The sequence below is a fragment of the Phocoena sinus genome, chromosome 3, assembly GCF_008692025.1.
Source record: "Phocoena sinus isolate mPhoSin1 chromosome 3, mPhoSin1.pri, whole genome shotgun sequence".
Lineage (NCBI taxonomy): Eukaryota > Metazoa > Chordata > Mammalia > Artiodactyla > Phocoenidae > Phocoena > Phocoena sinus.
In genome coordinates, this window is record NC_045765.1 from 1,817,651 (window position 1) to 1,826,465 (window position 8,815).

Sequence of the window (8,815 nt, forward strand, 5' to 3'; positions counted from 1 at the left end):
AAATTGCAGCCATGTCTTTTTGGATTCACCTCCTAGAGTAATGAAAATAAAACCAAAAATAAACAAATGGGACCTAACTAAACTTAAAAGCTTTTGAACTGCAAAGGAAACCATAAACAAAACAAAAAGACAACCTAAGAAATGGGAAAAAAACATTTGCAAACGATGCGACCTACAAGGGATTAATCTCCAACATATACAAACAGCTCATGCAGCTCAATATCAAAAAAACCAAAAAACCCAATCGAAAAATGGGCAGAAGATCTAAATAGGCATTTCTCCAGAGAAGATATACAGATGGTCAAAAAGCACATGAAAAGATGCTCAACGTCACTAACTGCTAGAGAAATGCAAATCAAAACTATAATACGAGGGGCTTCCCTGGTGGTGCAGCGGTTGAGAGTCCGCCTGCCGATGCAGGAGACGTGGGTTCCTGCCCCGGTCCGGGAAGATCCCACATGCCGTGAAGCGGCTGGGCCCATGAGCCATGGCCACTGAGCCTGCACGTCCGGAGCCCGTGCTCCGCAACGGGAGAGAGGCCACAACAGTGAGAGGCCCGCGTACAGCTAAAAAAAAAAAACAAACAAACTATAACACAAGGTATTACCTCACATCAGTCAGAACAGCCATCAACAAAAAGTCTACAAACAGGGACTTCCCTGGTGGCACAGTGGTTAAGAATCCGCCTGCCAATACAGGGCACACGGGTTTGAACCCTGGTCCGGGAAGATCCCACAGGCCACGGAGCAACGAAGCCCATGCGCCACAACTAGTGAAGCCTGCACGCCTAGAGCCCATGCTCCGTGACAAGAGAAGCCACTGCAGTAAGAAGCCTGCACACCGCACTGAAGAGTAGCCCCCACTCACCATAACTAGAGAAAAAGCCCACGCACAGCAATGAAGACCCAACGCAGCCAAAAATAAAATTAATTAATTTTTAAAAAAGTCTACAAACAATAAATGCTGGGGAGGGTGTGGAGAAAAGGGAACCCTCCTACACTGTTAGTGGGAATGAAAATTGGTGCAGCCACTATGGACAACAGTATGGAGGTTCCTTAAAAAACTAAAAAGAGAGCTACCATGTGATCCAGCAATCCCACACCTGGCCATATATGCAGAGAAAAGCATAATTCAAAAAGATACATGCACCCCAATGTTCACAGCAGCACTATTCACAATAGGCAAGACACAGAAGCAACCTAAATGTCCACTGACAGATGAATATTTAAGAAGATGCAGTACATACATACAATGGAATAGTACTCAGCCATAAAAAAAATGAAATAATGCCATTTGCAGCAACATGGATGGACCGAGAGATTCTCATACTAAGTGAAGTCAGACAGAAAAGACTAATATCATATGATATCACTTATATGTGGAATCTAAAAAATGATACAAATGAACTTATTTACAAAACAGAAACAGACTCACAGAAAACAAACTTATGGTTACCAAAGGGGAAAGGTGGGGGTGGGATAAATTAGGAGGTTGGGATTAACATATACACACTACTAGACATAAAATAGATAACCAACAAGGACCTACTGTATAGCACAAGGAACTCTACTCAATAGTCTGTAATAACCGAAGTGGGAAAAGAATAGATATATTACTGAGTCACTTTGCTGTACACCTAAAACACAACATTGTAAATTATACTCCAATGTAAAAAAAAATTAAATGAATAAATAAGAAAAAAAATAACAAAATTCAACAGAGTTGGAACATATCTATATTTGACAGTCTAGCACTGAAAAATACAGTATCTGTAATGAAAATATTGGCAGCTAGGAGCAACAGTAGACTGGACACAACAGAAGACAGGGCAATAAGAAATGTCCAAGGTGAAGAAAAGTAAAAAGTAATAAGAATGGGAAAATGAAACAGATCATAAGGGATGTGGGACACAGTCAAAGGGCCTGACGTCTGTCAGTGGAGTCCCAGAGGAGGGGAAGAGGAAGAATGAAGAAGACTCCATGCAACGAAGACCCAATGCAGCCAAAAATAAATAAAATATTTTAAAAAATAATAATAATTAAAAAAAAAAAGACTCCACACTCCCAACGCAGTGGGCCCTTGTTCACTCCCTGGTCAGGGAACTAGATCCTGCATGCCACAACTAAAGATCCCATGTGCTGCAACTAAGACCCAGTGCAACCAAATAAATAAATAAATAATTTAAAAAATATATTAGGGCTTCCCTGGTGGCGCAGTGGTTGCGAGTCCGCCTGCCGATGCAGGGGACGCGGGTTCGTGCCCCGGTCGGGGAGGATCCCACATGCCGCGGAGCGGCTGGGCCCGTGAGCCATGGCCGCTGAGCCTGCGCGTCCGGAGCCTGTGCTCCGCAACGGGAGAAGCCACAACAGTGAGAGGCCCGCGTACAGCATTAAAAAAAAAAAAAAAAAATATATATATATATATATATTAAAAAAAGAACTGACAGGACAAAACAAAAACTGGCAAAACTATATTCATAGTTGGAGAGGGACACCCTCACACAGCTCTCTATAAATGACAGAAGAAATCAGGAAGGATCATTAAGATCGGAACAACATGAACAGCAGACTTGCCTAGTGGACACACACAGAACACTACTCCCAGCAACTGCAGAACACAGGTTCTTATCAAGTGCACAGGAAACCATGACCACAATAGGTAATATTATGTACCGTGATGCAGGTTTAAGCATAATTTACCTCCTGCAGAGCATGTTCTCTGGCTAAAGTGGAATCAAACTAGAATCAATCGTAGGATAACAACAAGAAATCCCCAAGTGTTTGGTAATTAACTCCTTGACATAAACATAGGCTAAAATAGAAACCAGGTGGAAATTAAGAACTACTCTGAACTGAATGATGGTGATTATAATACACCAAAATTTGAAGATCCTGCTAAAGCAGAATCGAGGGGAGCACTTATACTTTATGCGTAGGTTGGAAAAGAAGAAAGGTTTATTTTACTTATTTGTTATCATTAATTTTTTGGCTGCACCACACAGCTTGCAGGATCTTAGTTCCCTGACCAGGGATTTCACCCGGGCCCCCGCAGTGAAAGCGCCAAGTCCTAACCACTGCACCGCCAGGGTATTCCCAAGAAGAGAGGTTTAAAATCCATGGTCTCAGGTTTCATCTTAAGACACTAGAGAATTAACGGCAAGTTCAACCCAAAACAGGAGAAATAACAAAATAATGAGGCCAAAACTGAAGCAGAAAACACGAAAAACATGAAATACAAACAAACCTTTGGTCCTTTGATAAAACAATAGCAAACGTTTCTGTTTGTTTTTAAAGAGAAAACACATGACTAACACCAAACGTGAGAAGCGGGGGCTTCCCTGGTGGTGCAGTGGTTAAGAATCCACCTGCCACTGCAGGGGACACAGGTTCAAGCCCTGGTCCGGGAAGATCCCACACGCTGCGGAGCAACTAAGCCCCTGCGCCACAACTACTGAGCCCTCGTGCCGCAACTACTGAAGCCTAAATGCCCTAGAGCCCGTGCTCCACAACAAGAGAAGCCACAGCAATGAGAAGCCCACATACTGCAATGAAGAGTGGCCCCCGCTCGCTGCAACTAAAGAAAGCCTGCACGCAGCAACGAAGACCCAACGCAAACAAGAATAAATAAATAATAAATAAAAATAAAGTTCCCTTTATTAAAAAAAGAGAGAGAGAGAGAAGGGGAACACCGCTACAGATCCTACAGACATGAAAGAGATAATAAAAGGGGTTCAATTTCTGGTTAGGATATAGACTGTTGTGGCAGGCCATAACTTTAGGTGGTTAAAAATAAAACGAGAAAAAGAACAGATTCACTACAGAAATCTACAGAAATACAGAAATATAGATACAGCCACAATGGAAAACAGCATGATGGTTCCTCAAACAATTCAAAATAGAATTCCCATATGATTCAGCAGTCCCACTTCTGGGTATATATCCAAAGGAAATGAAATCAGGTATCTTGAAGAGACATATGCACCCCCCATGTTCACTGCAGCATTATTCACAATAGCCAAGACATGGAAACAACCTAAGTGTCCCTTGATGGATGAATAGAAAATATGATATATACATTTTTTCTGGCATATTATAATCACAATATCATTCACTTCAGGATCGTTCCTTATCTGCATACAGTATAAATACATATATATCTATTTATATACATATATATGTATAGATACATATATCGCAAATCAAAACTACAATGAAGAATCACCTCACACCAGTCAGAATGGCCATCATTAAAAAGTCTACAAATAATAAATGCCGGAGAGGGTGTGGAGAAAAGGGAACCCTCCTACACTGTTAGTGGGAATGTAAATTGGTGCAGCCACTATGGAGAACAGTATGGAGGTTCCTTAAACAACTAAAAATAGAGCTACCATATGATCCTGCAATCCCACTACTGGGCATATATCCAGACAAAACTCTAATCTGAAAAGATACATGCACCCCAGTATTCATAGCACTGTTTACAATAGCCAAGACACGGAAGCAACCTAAATGTCCATCGACAGAGGAATGGATAAAGAAGATGTGGTACCTATATACATGGAATACTACCTCAGCCATAAAAATGAAATAATGCCATTTGCCACAACATGGATGGACCTAGAGATTATCATACTAAATAAGTCAGACAAAGACAAATACCGTATGATATCACTTATATGTGGAATATAAAAAATAATACAAACGAACACATTTACAAAACAGAAAGAGACTCACAGACACAGAAAACAAACTTACAGTTACCAAAGAGGATGGGAGGAAGGGATAAATTAGGAGTTTGGGATTAACAGAAACACACTACTATACATATAATAAGCAACAAGAACCTACGTATAGCCCTGAGACTATATTCAATATCTTGTAACAAGCTATAACGGAAAACAATCTGAAAAAGAACACACACACACACGTATATATATACACATATATATATAAAATTTGATCACTTTGCTATATACCCGAAACTAACACAACATTGTAAATCAACTATACTTTAAAAAAACAACCAAAAACACCCATCAGAGTCAAATAACTTCAAAATATAAAAAGCAGGGCTTCCCTGGTGGCAAAGTGGTTAAGAATCCGCCTGCCAATGCAAGGGACACTGGTTTGAGCCCTGGTCCTGGAAGATCCCACATGACGCGGAGCAACTGAGCCCGTGCGCCACAACTACTGAAACCCGTGCGCCTAGAGCCCGTGCTCCACAACAAGAGAAGTCACTGCAACGAGAAGCCCGCGCACCGCAACAGAGTAGCCCCCACTCACCCCAAGTAGAGAAAACCCGCGCACAGCAACAAACACCCAACACAGCCAAAAATAAATTAAAAAAGAAAAGCAGCCGGACAAAAAAGACACGTTCCTTTGAAGGGGTTAACAGGGCCAGCTCACCTCTCGTCAGGAACAACGGAATAGCATCTCTAAAATGCTGAGGCAAGAAAGTCAAACCCAAACCACCTGCCAACGCAGAATCCCATTCCCACTGAAAATACCTTCTGCTAATGTAGGCGAAATAAAGATATTTTTAGGCCACTAAAAGCTGGGAGAATTTGTTGCCAGTAAACCCGCACCACAAGACGTATTAAAGGGAGCTCTTCAGACCGAAAGGAAAGGATCTCAAATGGAACCTCTGGTGGGTCAGCAGATGAAACAAAGAGCAGTGGGAAGCGTGACCATGTGGGTGAACATACAAAACTCTTTTTTTTTTTTTTTTTTTTTTTTTTTTTGCGGTACACGGGCCTCTCACTGTTGTGGCCTCTCCCATTGCGGAACACAGGCTCCAGAGGCGCAGGCCCAGCGGCCATGGCTCACGGGCCCAGCCGCTCCACGGCATGTGGGATCCTCCCGGACCGGGGCACGAACCCGCGTCCCCTGCATCGGCAGACGGACTGTCAACCACTGCGCCACCAGGGAAGTCCACAAAACTCTTTTTAAAAATGTATTTGAGGGGCTTCCCTGGTGGCACAGTGGTTAAGAATCCACCTGCCAATGCAAGGGACACGGGTTCGAACCCTGGTTGGGGAAGACCCCACATGCCACGGAGCAACTAAGCCCGTGTGCCACAGCTACTGAGCCTGTGCTGTAGAGCCCGCGAGCCGCAACTACTGAGCCCACGCGCCACAACTACTGAAGCCCACGAGCCTAGAGCCCATGCTCCACAACAAGAGGAGCCACATCAATGAGAAGCCCGCGCACCGCAACAAAGAGTAGCCCCTGCTCACGACAACTAGAGAAAGCCCGCGTGCAGCAACGATGACCCAACGCAGCCAAAAATCAATAAATTAGTGGTTAAGAACCTGCCTGCCAATGCAGGGGACACGGGTTCGAGCCCTGGTCCGGGAAGATCCCACGTGCCACGGAGCAACTAAGCCCGTGCGCCACAACTACTGAGCCTGTGCTCTAGGGCTCACGAGCCACAACTAGAGAAAGCCCGCGCACAGCAACGAAGACCCAACGCAGCCAAAAATAAAATAAATTTATTAAAAAAATGTATTTGAAAGACTTGACCGTATATAATGACAGGGAGTTGCGGGCTTATAACGTATGTCAGAAGTAAAATAAATGGCAAAAATAGCACAAGTCGGGGTAAGTGGGAATAGGCCAACATCACACAGGTGCCCCTCTCTTCTGCATTCCTTCCCTGTTTATAACGAAAACCGCCACGTGAGCTGACCCCTCTGGTTCCGGCACCGCCAGAGGGCTGGCCTGGCCTCCTCTCCGCCTGCTCTCCCAGTTGCGCCATTTCCACTTCCCCACAACACAGAGGTGGCCTCTACCCCTCCATCCCGGGCCGGGCAGGCAGCACTGGCCTTTCCAGGCCTCGGTGCTGGAGGGACACCCTGGCAGCACGTGGGAGCCTCAGCTCAGGCTCGTTCCACCAGCTTCTGAAAAGGCTGAGCTGCCGAGTTCTCAGGCAGGCCTCGGTGCGTGATTCTACCTCTGCCTGCAGGCCCCAATCATGGCCGTCCCCGTGCACGTCCTCGTAAGGTCGTCCCACATCCTTGCGAGGATGTGCCTTGTGGGCAACCGTCTCTAATTCATGGTGGAGATTCCAGGCTCTACCTGGAAAGTTCCCTTCAGCAGCAGCTTTATTTTTTATTTTTTGGCTGCGCGGTGTGGCTGGCGGGATCTCGGTTCCCCAACCAGGCATTGAACTCTGGCCACGGCAGTGAAAGCACGGAGCCCTAACCACTAGACCACCAGGGAACTCCCAGCAACAGCTTTAAATACCCGCTCTGATCTCCTTCAGACTCTGAGACTGACACTCACTCGGCCACCATCTCCTGCGTCAGCAACTGCGTCAACTCTTCACCGTCTTGTTCTGCTTCCCAGGCCTTTTCTCAGATCTCCCCTGGAGCCTCGGGCACCTTACAGTTTATCTTTCGTTTCTAAAAGCATCTGTTCTTTCATTTTCTTCCAGAATTGGATCAGCCATTTCCAAGTCTGGTTTTTGTCCACGTCTGTCCCTTGTTTTTGAATTTCTGATCCAAGATGGTTTCGTATCTTCTGACGCTGTTGGGACGGTCTTGCCCTTCTCTGACCTCATGCTCTCTCCTGGGGACGCCGGGGTTCCTGGCTGGGGCAAGGGACATGTGCAGGTTGTGCCGTGAACCTCTGTCTTTTGGCTTCTGCCCACCTCGCTGGCTGCCCCCTGCCAATGCTCCCACACGGCCCAGCAGAGAGAAAGGGGTGGGAGGGAGGCCAGGCTCCCACGGGGGACTTGGCGGTGTTCCTTACTTTTTAAGTGTAGACAGGATGTTGCACACGGCAGGCACTCCTCCCAGTGGTTCTGTGTTGTTTGGGACAGACGGTGGGCTGCCATCGTTTTCAACTACCTGGATCCTTGTGAAGCTGTTTCAAGAACTGCTGCTGTTGTGTTTTCTTAGCTGATGCTGCCCTAACAGAACACAGGCTGAAACCACACATGGCATTTCTCACTGTCCTGGAGTCCGAGATTGGTGTGGCCGGTTCCTGGTGAGGGCCCGCGTCCCGGCCTGCAGACAGCCGCCTTCCCGCTGCATCCTCATCCAGCACAGAGAGCTCTGGTCTCTCCTCCTCTCCTTACCAGGACCCTAGTCCCATCATGAAGGCCCCATGCCTCCTAACACTGTCCTCCACTGCAGGTCTGGCAGCACCATCTGAATGTTGGGGGACATAAACAATCAGTCCATAGCCACCAAAGTCATTTTTCCTCAGCCGCGTCCACAGTGACTGTGACGCTGTCACAGGGCTTCCCACTTTGTGCTGTCGGGTTCACTCAAGACCTAACCATTCACATACAGCTGGTACCTTTTTGCTCCTGGAAGGGAAGCCTTAGGGTTAGGGTTTCAGATGGACTTGTGCAGACAACGGCAAGGAGTCTGTCCTTCAGCTCCCGTGTTTGCTGTTCTCACTGTGATTTACTTCAATGGCTCTTTTTTCCACCAGCCTCAAGTAGACCAAACCTGGTTTTTTTTTTTTTTTGGCTGCGTTGGGTCTTTGTTGTGGTGCGTGGGCTTCTCATTGCGGTGGCTTCTCTTGTTGTGGAGCATGGGCTCTAGGCGCGTGGGCTTCAGTAGTTGTGGCAGGCGGGCTCCGCAGTTGTGGCTCGCGGGCTCTAGAGCACAGGCTTGGTAGCTGCGGCGCCTGGGCTTAGTTGCTCCGCCGCATGTGGGACCTTCTGCGACCAGGGCTCGAACCTGTGTCCCCCTGCACCGGCAAGTGGATGCTTAACCACTGCGCCACCAGGGAAGTCCTAAACCTGGTTCTTACATCCACTTCAGTTCCGTTACCTTGTTTCCGACCGTTTATTTCTCCTGAGC